The 10,722-nt window shown below is 31.4% G+C and overlaps 1 protein-coding gene across 1 annotated transcript in view; it reads left to right on the top strand.

Moving 5' to 3' along the window:
• pum (pumilio) overlaps positions 1 to 10,722 on the top strand; it is a gene marked incomplete in the record, with an annotated part of 221,757 nt that overhangs the window by 7,145 nt on the left and 203,890 nt on the right.

A 10,722-nucleotide genomic window follows, 5' to 3' on the forward strand; every position in this document is an offset into this window, starting at 1 on the left:
AAAACCTCAAGCAAGTTTGCTGCTAATTTATCTACCGCCTGTCGATAAGGATTTCTAATCTTTACTAATGCTTTCCTGATGTTTATTCTCCCTCCCCCCCCTCTTTTGGGGGTAATAGCGGATTCGTTTATCATGGGATCGATACGAGCGGCCCTGAAGAAGACAGGTAGCTGACAAAAGAACAGATAAGGAGGAACGTTCTTTTTCTTTGAGCCTTAGAAGTAGATCAGAACAAAAAAAAAAAAATAATAATAAAAAACATACTGGAATTGAAATAAATTTGAGAAATATATTTAGAACATTTTTTTTTTTAAAGGGGTAGCAAACAAATTTCTTTACAATAATTTGAAGAAGGATTATATTGTATTCTATTTTCTTGTTGGCATTGTAATCTTCTTGATAATATCAGGTTGTTTTCCTGATTCATTCGGGAACTTCGCAGTCAGGAAAGTCGTTATTAGTTGTTTTTTATATAGCGGACTGTTTTAATTTGGACTTAATTAAGGGTCATAGGCAGTCTCATTTCTTTTTTTTACGCATTTTTGATATTTCGGCGTCTAGCGCAGATTCTTCGAATTCTGTCTCTGTATTTCAGGACATCTAAAATTAAAAACCTTAAATCATCTCTATTATTTTTCGAAGAGTAAAATCGTCAAACTCAGGGGGGCGCTATAATAATATAAATTAATTAACTTATTTTAATTTTTTGATGTCCTGAAATATGGAGAACAGAATTCGTGCTGGACGCCGAAAGCTCAAAAATGCAATTATAAACAATAAAAAACAAGAAATAAACTTTAATTAAACTTGTTACAAGCTTTAATCTTAAAAATCTTACTTCTGGTTTTTTAAACTGTGGAGTACCTAATACTGTGGCGGTTATAAGAATAATGAGGAATTTCTTGTACTAGACAATTTTTTTATTTCTAATCGTGAATTTTATTAATCATATTCACTACTTCATTTATCATTGATTTTGAAGGGTTTTCCTGTATTACATTATATTATTATGTATTCTGTAACTATATAAAAAATAAAGAGGTTTGGAAAAAAAAAAAAAACAAAAGAAGAAGGGTTTTCAACATAGTTTCAATGCGCACATGGCGCCATCAACTCTGCACATACAGTGTATACCCGACACAGCCCTTAAAATACCTATGGGAAGAAGAAGGCAGCACACTTCAACTGACATCTTTTTGTGCCTATTTATTCTTTATTTTCATTGAAGAGTACGAAAAAAAAAGGAGGGTTTTCTACAATATTCATAATATTTTATTTTTATAGAATATTAGAATTTATAGAAATTCCTATAAAAGATGTTATTTACACACCCACTCGAATGATGCATATTAGTTACAATATTTTCTAAATGATGGTTTCCGAAATACTTCTGAAAAAACTGTAGGATTATAATGAGTTGAAAAGGGCCCCTCTTGTGTGAGGGATGGATGCATGGGTCAGCGGAATTAAAATGCCCAGGGTCCACTCACTCGCTGATTACGGGAGACATACTGCCTACATTTCCTTGAGGGCATTCTACTGAACCTAATGTCGGGCGGCCCCTCATTCCAACAAATGGATCTGTTTCAACTTCAGTTAGTCTCTCTGTTTGAGGTACATCTCAAAGTAATCTTCTGCTTTACAAGAGGACGCAGAATGACAATAAAACAATTATATGCAGGATTTAAAAAAAAAATAAAAATAAAATAAACAACACTTCAATATCAATTCTGAAATTCTAAAACCAACTTAAAAAAAACTTCAGAGAAAAAACAATCACAATCCTTCTGTATATTAGAGTTTAATCAAAGTTTTGTATTCTACTATAATTTATTTGATGATGTGAGTTGAGTCCATGGTATTCCAAAGAAATAGTTATGCAATACTGTGGAAGATATAGAGGTAGGTCACTTTTTTATTGAGTAAAACAAAAAATATTAAATTTGATAGTTTTTCCCCTTTTTCCTTTAAATCTTATTAGAAAGAAATTCTAAAATTTAATCACTACTCTGTCCAATTACAGGGTGTCTTCAGTACAATTAAATCACATTGGGTTCAATGCTCGTTAGAAGCTCTAAAGAAAAAAAAATGACTGAGAAAATAACATACCTCTCTTTATCGGGGAAAATAGCACCAATTTAGTTTTCAAATTTGTATTAAAGTTTTCAGCGTTAACGCTCCTCTTTCCATCTCTGAAAAATCCCATGAATCTGTAATGACTGGACGCTATAGAGTCATTAAGTCTCTTGTTTAAAGGAAATAACAGGTGTAGAGGGGATTGAAGTAATGGCCGAACCCTGTAGCGGGGAGAAGTGTAATCAAGTCCGCCTAGCAAGTTACAGATATTAAACTTTATAAATGAATTACCGAAGAAAACTTTGCCACTAGCTCTGGAACAATAGGAGTTAACTTCGACGCCCTCTAGGCGAGCCTGACGTAACCTTCTGAAACCTCATGCCCACTGGGGATGTGTAAACCTGTTATTATAACCCTGGTTGCATAATATATGATAATTCTGACACGATTCTGCTTGTTATTGTTTTTGTTGTTAATTCCTGGTCACATATAAAGGCTGTGTGAGGGCGTCTTTGGTGAATTCCAAGTCATAATGAAGCGGAAAATTATATTTTAATTGAAATTGTAGATAATTAACTAAAAATACAATGATTTATAAAAATGAAATTAAAAAAACCGAAACGAATGGAAACTTTTTTTTTTTTAATTTATTGATATTTACAATTGCACATAAAACATCTAGTAAATTTGAGGAAATCATAATGGTATGGTACAACCATGTAGAGACTAACTACCCATTGGTAGCACTCTAAAAACATTTTTACAATATAAGGTCTCGAGGCCATCTTCTTTTCAGACGCCTCGGGGGAGAATAGACTAAAATCATGATTTGCATGATGACCTATTGTTGAGTGTGGTTGATGAAACAGTTAAAATGTATTATTAATGGTGTAAACTTCATAGCCTGTAATTCTTCAGAGCTAAAAAATAATAAATAATATGAATAAATTACATGTTCTATAATTAAGTTTGTAATTTATTCAAATAAGACACGACTTGAATGAGCCCAATTATATATTGAAATAAATAAAATATAATAGTAATTAATTCGACAATTTTTTTAATGTTTGTTTATTTAAATATATAATCCACGAAATGTTCTTAGACTTAATTTATAGTTAGTATGGATAGTTTTACACCAGTAATTGTATATTTTTAAACTATTGGGATGTTCCATAGTTATAAAAATTAATAATTATTGACTACCGAAAATCACAAAAAAATTTTTTTTTTTTTTTTAAATTTCATTCATGAAAAAAGATATTCAAATCTCTTAACTTGTCTGTTAATGCTGTCGTCATGGAACGAAATTATTTTCAAAAGGGGAAAATGAAGGTCGTAAATCTGATTTAATTTTAAAAATGTTCAACTATTTATATTTTTCTCTCTAAAATAGCACAAACAAGTTTGAATTTTAAAAAATATAAATAATAATCAATAAATAACTGAAAGTAATGTACTCTTAAATACAAATTTAATAGATCATTCAAAATTAATTTTTAAACAAGCAAGTATTGAAATGTTTTCCTTTGGAAACTGTCGTTAGTGATGTCTAAAAGCTTATTGTACATGATAAGTAATTATTAATATAGAAATAATTAATATGTATGGTAATAAGGACGGTTTTGCATTTTGTTTTTATAATCATCTAGTATCTGGGGTAATTAATTATACAATTTTATTCGCAGTGTGCTAGATTATGATTGCCTCTCTCCGGCTCTATTCAGTAATGAGATTACCTAATAAGCTGATTAGGTATGGCAAGTAATTAACAGATTGTTGCCCTGTAGTGATGTGATCTGTGTAATATCAAAGTAGCCTCGGATAGTAGGCGGTAGTGATCCAAATCAATCATTACTGTAGTGGGGCACCTAATCCTCGCTATTATTGGCCCTATGAAGAGGCCATATTGTATTCTCCATCCGGGTTATTAGCGTATTAAACCATAATGTACATTAATCTTGAGTCTTTTTTAGTTTTTTTTATGTTACGAAGCTTTTTTAGTATACCAAGAAATCTTCTGGAATAATTTACTGAAACTATTTCAGTTTGACCTATTCTAAGCACTGGCATCCTGTCCGGAACAAATCCTAATTGCCGTAATATCTATGCTTAGATTGTTTTTTAGATCTAAAATAGCTAGAGATATTTTTTCCCCCTTCATTTATTACTTTGATTAGTTTTGGACAAAAGTTTGAAATTTAAAAAATACAGCAATTTTTATGTTGCTTCAATTTAGTAAACTTCAGTGGTCTGAACTACGTTTGTTTATTGATTATTACCATTCAAGAATCCGCTTTAACACTGAAACCTCGAGAACATTCGTGAGAATAATGAGACTTCCCTTTCAATTCTGTTTGACGCACAATTCAATATTAATAACGTTATTTTTACTTGATTCCAAAATACTGAAGGTTTGAAAATAGCCTGATAGCAATAACATTTATGAGTATGTTTTGTTAAATGGGTCAATTCAAATCATAAAACATTTAATGAGCCATTTTTTATAAATCAGAAACTAATACAATAAAAGTTTCACTTTAGTACGTTAGTTTAATAGTCGCGTGCAATATAAATAAGTTTTTCCACTTGAGGTATACAACACCTTGTTATAGTGGAATTTCCTTCCATGATGTTCATATTTAACACTCAGTTTAACGGAACTTCTACCTCGATATGTGTATACTAATATAAACAATGGTGAAAATGCCAGAAACTTCTCCAAAGTCCCATTATAATTTAACAAAGATTTCGATAAAGATGATAATGTTGTACCTCTTACTTGTCCAATCAACCGTTTTGGGTTTATATTTACGAACCAGATGTCTTAGAGAGAAATTTTAAATTTACCCGACTGCTGTTTCCTCTGACTTTTTATTCTTATTTCTTTATTACCTAATGGACCAGTTATTATAATTATAGAATAATTTAATAAAGTCGATCTTATAAAATATAAATAGAGACAAGATAGATATTTCTGGTTTTAATTTAGTTTTTCTTTTGACCAGTGTATATTTTTTGCGTTGCATTGGTATTAGAGGATGTAAAAATTTTCTTTTACACTATCAATTAAGTTGTGGAAACACCGGGTAAAGGGCATATTATTTTTTTCTAATTTGTGTGAAACGTGCTTTATTAATGTTTGTTAGGATTATTATTGCAAATATTTAATGAATTAAAAGATTTTTGTATCTGGAAGTTGATTAACCTATGGTGGAGTGGTGTTGGTCCGACGTTAGACTACTCTGAATATAATTCATGAATTCGAAATGATGTTGCATGAAAATAATGAGTGGACGTCGTATTAGACCGGGTAGGAAGGACAGGGGTTAATATAAGAGGAATAACGCCCTCTTAGTGCCGGAAGATGAACTAACTAAGTGGAGAGGAAAAGAAATGAAGGACGGCTTTATTGAAGGAGAGCATTGCTGGAAGTAACATTGTCTGGAACGGGTTCAGAATAGCAATTCCTCTCATGCTCTCTTCATTCCCGATTTATTTCCATGTCGATACCTTGGCAATCTCTCTTACCTCAGGGTATTTATTTGCCTTATATTGTTAACCAGGCTCCATAATCTCCCTTTTATCTCCTCTCTATTGTTTGTTACTTGATAGGATTTATCGGCTTTTTCCGTATTTCCAAATGGCTATTGTTGAATTCAATGTGGCTCCGATAGCATTCTTTCTTCAGGCTCTATCTCTCGAATTACCTGTTAAATCTAGAATTCGTTCCAGAATTGATTTGAAAAAGTTTTTGTATAAGTAATTCCTCGAAGGCTTCCTATTTTGTATAGTCCAGGGGTCATCTTTTGAATTTTATTCCCTCTTTGTATAACCTTGCTAACAAAAACATTTCTTAATCCGCCGTTCCTCTATACGTTTTCTGCGTAACTAATGTTGTTATAGTAAAAAAAAAAAAAATATTCTTGTGCGTTGTAATTTTAGAAATACGATTCTCTTATGTAAAAATATAAGCTGTTTAAATTCCTTTATTAAAGAATAACTGAATTTAGTCATAACTAAAATTTTTACGTAAAAGAGGGTTAGTTATTTTGATGATCAGGTGACAAAAATCATCTAAATATATTTCAAGAATTTTTTCACACTATTCAACGAAAACTTAGGGGTTCCATAAAATGTACGAGACATTTAAAAATCGGTGAGGTTGGTTAGTCTAGAGTTAGTGTAGTCTGAATCTAGCCTCACCTAATTCTAGGATTTTAAGGTTATAAAAATTAATATTCAGGAGTTCAAGTTCAGGATTTAACTAGTTTTAAACCTTTAGTTCGGAATTTGAGACTCGTCGTTTCTTTTTCGCAAGATAAGATAAATGAAGTAATTATTAAAAAAAAGAAGTGGACTTCGGATTATTTGGCATTTTATCTTTAAAGGGGCTTCACATTCTTCAGCACCTAACTTGTTCTAAAACTTAGAATTCTTGGACAAGAATTTCCAATTAAAATATGATTCTTCATGACTTTAATTTAAACAAAAACTTTACTTTTTTTTTTCTTAAGTAGAGTGAAGTTTGACGCATATTTTAGATGTTTTGAAAAAGTGCTTTGAAAATTCACCACTGTGAGTATGTACTTTTACTATTTTGTCTCTTAAAAATTAATGTCAGGTAAGTTTTAAATTCATTGAGTTGGATGATTCTATAATACATTTGTTGTGCCTTACTGATTTATATCACGATATAAATTACCAACCACGGTTAAGGTTATGTTAGGTTAAATACAACTCTGTTAACCCTTGCTTTTTGGTTAAATATATTTAATCAATAAAAATAAATTAAGAGAAAACATTTAATGTTGCTTTCAAGAAAAATAAAATTAGTTTTAAACTATTTAAAACGTAATTTACCTGGCCATCAAAAAATATTTAAAAATGATTTTTTTGTTATTTTTTTTTTTTTACCGCACCATCTCTATTTATTTCACATTCAATCATCTATATATAGTAAAAAAACAAATATGTATAATTTAGTTTAACTCGAAGAAATAGGATTAACTTTTACTATAGATTATTTTGAACTTGCAGACTAGCCCAGTATATGGTGTATAATTTACCTTGCTACGTTAACCGACTAACGGTTTAGTATCTGACCCTGATCGAAGGTCGTATAGAAAGTATTGCCCGCCGGTCGGGAGATAGCAGATTTTAGGGGAGGGGGGTTCAGGGTGCCCTGATTGAAAAAGTTAGCCCCGACGTGTTTTCGCATTCCCTCCTAGACATAAATATAGCCGTCTTTGGCTTCCTCTTCCTTTATTAATTTTCCCCTTCACTTCATAGATATTCAGTCTTCGTCAAGGGACTTTAATTACTTTCGGGAAAAAGAGATGGTACTATCTTCGTCTCGGAAGTCTTGACAAAGGAGTTCTTCTCCGGCTATTTGAAATTTTGATCCTGCTTAGTATGTACCAGTCGGTATTCCTGGTTACTAAATTCGCCCTTTTATGTGGGTCAAGCCACCCCTTGCCTAAACTTGATTAACTTCATTTCTTTGTGGTTTTAGCTTTATTGATTGATTTTTTTTTTGTTGGTTTAAATTTTTCTTGATTTTTTGATCTAATGATCTGGTTCATTTACACTTAATAGTGTTTATTGCCCTGTAAGATAAATCCGTTACCAGTATTACTTTAAAAACATTGACGTATAACGAGGGTGTAGTAGATGTACGACATTACTATCTCTCAAGGAGACTGGCACGTGAAATAATTAAAGGGTATTTTTTTTTCCTTGCCCGCCCTGTTCCTTTATTTAAAGCCTTTCTTTTCATACCAATGCAACATTTTCTAATAGCGTGTAGAATAGAATTTAAAAAAAAAAATTGTCGAGCAACGGTGTAAAATTATCTAAAAGGATTGAAATTATAATATTTATCAAATTAAATTGAAATTATTTTTATATGATGTTGCTTCTACTCGTATGTATATATATATTGGAAATAAGCCCAGTGGACTAAAATCTCGATTATCACCACGATTATCATTTGAGAATTTCTTTTTTCTGTGAACTTAAGATCAGAATTATTCATGTTTTAAATCTTTCTCATGATTAAACTATTTCGCTGTTAAATAACTAAAATTCTGATTCCTGACTTCAGTTATGGAAGGCTATGAATAAATCTAGGTGGGGGGAGGGAAGAACCGCTTTGCTGTTATTTTCTTACCCAATTTCGTTCCCCTTTCTCCTTTATGGGTGACATCAATTTCCCCGAGAAAGCTGACATAATTTGATTAAAACATGATTGAGAGTGTATAATACTTCAGGTTTTAAATAGATAAAATGATTAAATCTTTCGAGATCCTTCTGGGAGATGAAACATCTTTCCTTCCCCTACCGTCTAATAAGGCAGAAGAGACGTACTCACCACTTTTACGTTCCTACTCGGTTAAGGCTGTCTACCGTTTAGCCGTCTCTTCTCGTTTAAACGCCTGTTCCTGTCTTGGGTCCCACCTAGGAATATAATTTAACCGTATTTTATGTATAAATGGCTCTCCCATTTATTCATTGAATATTTGGCACCGGATCAAGAGTTGGCCTCGCTTATAAAAGCCAGTATTCATTGTGAGTTAGGAAGTAGTGGAGAGGTTCAGCGCCGTCTGTAGATTTCAATCTAAGGTTCATAGAACCATCTCTTCAGAATATTAATGTTTCTTAATATTTTTTATTTACATCAATTAATTATTTCTTAGTTTCTGTCCGATTATTTATTCATCCGAATACGATACATTTTTTTTTCTTTTTACATCTAACAATTTAAAATTTTACAATAAAACATGGCATGCCCTATGTTGTAAATGTTCCTTGGTAGTTCTCTTATGATGACAGTCCTATCGGAAAAGTTACTAAGATAATTTTTCTTTCAGACTCTTTGGAGGATAACTTGTGGTAGATTTGTGTAGGTTAGAGTCTGAAATGGTGAGATTGCTATGTATTTCGAACAAAATAACAACTAACAAAAAACAACTAAGTACATTTGGATCAAGATGTATAATCTAGTCGTGAAAAAATTAAAAATTTTTCCAAGAATTTTAGATTGTAAGATACAGTAGGAATTATATAAGGTTAGTACAGCGATTTTGGCAAGATCACGAAAAATTAATTAATTTATTATATAACTGACAAAACTCTGTCGTTACCTCCACGACACCAAGATTGGGTGTGAATCGGTTTGCACCTACACTACTTACTATCAAGACAAAATTTTGAAATAAATTATACGCGACAAATGACAGACAGATTTGCACTGGCCTAAACAAAGCCAAACATTCCAGAATTTGTTCAGGCAAAGTAAATGCATCTGTCCTATTTAAATTGTTATTTTAATTTAACGATTTTATAAACTTTGATATTTTATAAATACATAATTGTTTGTGGAAAAAAAAGGTTTTGTTTATTATACTTTCCTTTCTTTATTAATGGGATCTCTGAGCTATCGGGATATTTTTAATCGGGCTCCCACGGAGGAAATTTTCAAGATTTAAAAAGTTGGATTGAGGGACATTTTAAGTATTAAAAAAAATCACTTAGTGAGAGAAAATGTTACATTTTTCCAACATCGTGTTTTCATAACCTAGTTAAATTTTTATCGACAACCCCATAATTTGAATTTTTATTAATTTATATAATATACCTTTCTGCAATATACATTCACACTTAACTATTAAAAGATAGTTAGAGAATATAAAAGGTAGTTTTAGAAAAAAAACGTTGGAGGGATGAAGAACATTGAGCAGTACCTCTTCCTCTATTGTCTCTTGAATTATTACGACCTTTATAGAGTTGTTCTCTTCTGGAGAGTGGCCTGTAAACCCGAACCTCTATCTGGTGGAACTGAAAGCCTTCCTTGGAGACAAGACAATGATAAGACGGGAGCTTTCAGTGACTGCCCTGACCCATATTGGGGAATCTGATACTATCAGATTGCCGAACCATCTCCTCTCCTTCAGTCAACTTTTTCTCTTATTCTTTCCCTTCCTATCGATCAAATCTTCTCTATCTTAGATACCTTATGGCTGCCTGCCGTGTCTCGAGCATTTGCCATTCCGATAGTGATGGCATCCTCTTATCACTTAACGGCTATGATATCATTGATCGTATAGTTTAATGTCTACTTAATCATTTTTATTACTGGGAATAAGTAGTCTCTTAATAGGCTATTTGGATTTGAGGTTATAAAAGCGGAATATCATTAGAATATTAAATGTGCCTGCTCTTGTCTCTGTTAATTTAATTTGTAAAATTAATTTAGTAGTTTTTTTTTTACAATTAAATATGTATCAACTATGTCCACTCGTACCAAACTATGTGATTATTATACTATAAGTATAATTTCCCACGAAATACAGAATAATAGTTTATGTTCTGTATTGTTAAATTGTAAAAAGTACAATAAAATACTGATTATTTTATTATTATTGTATTGCTTAGCTTAAAAATACGAAATATTTTTTTTATATATATTTTTTAATTCATTAGTTAAACTGAAAAATATTTGTTGTATTTGGCCCTTGGGATACATAATATATATAAGAAAATATTTTGTCTTGTATTTTGCGGTACTGCCCAACCGTGTAGATTTATCAGTATTCGAAATACTAATAAAAGATGAATTAGCTTTCTTGAGAACGAGCCCAACAT

This window comes from Halyomorpha halys, unplaced genomic scaffold (genome assembly GCF_000696795.3).
Source record: "Halyomorpha halys isolate HHAL.00 unplaced genomic scaffold, Hhal_1.1 Scaffold466.1, whole genome shotgun sequence".
Taxonomy (NCBI): Eukaryota; Metazoa; Arthropoda; class Insecta; order Hemiptera; family Pentatomidae; genus Halyomorpha; species Halyomorpha halys.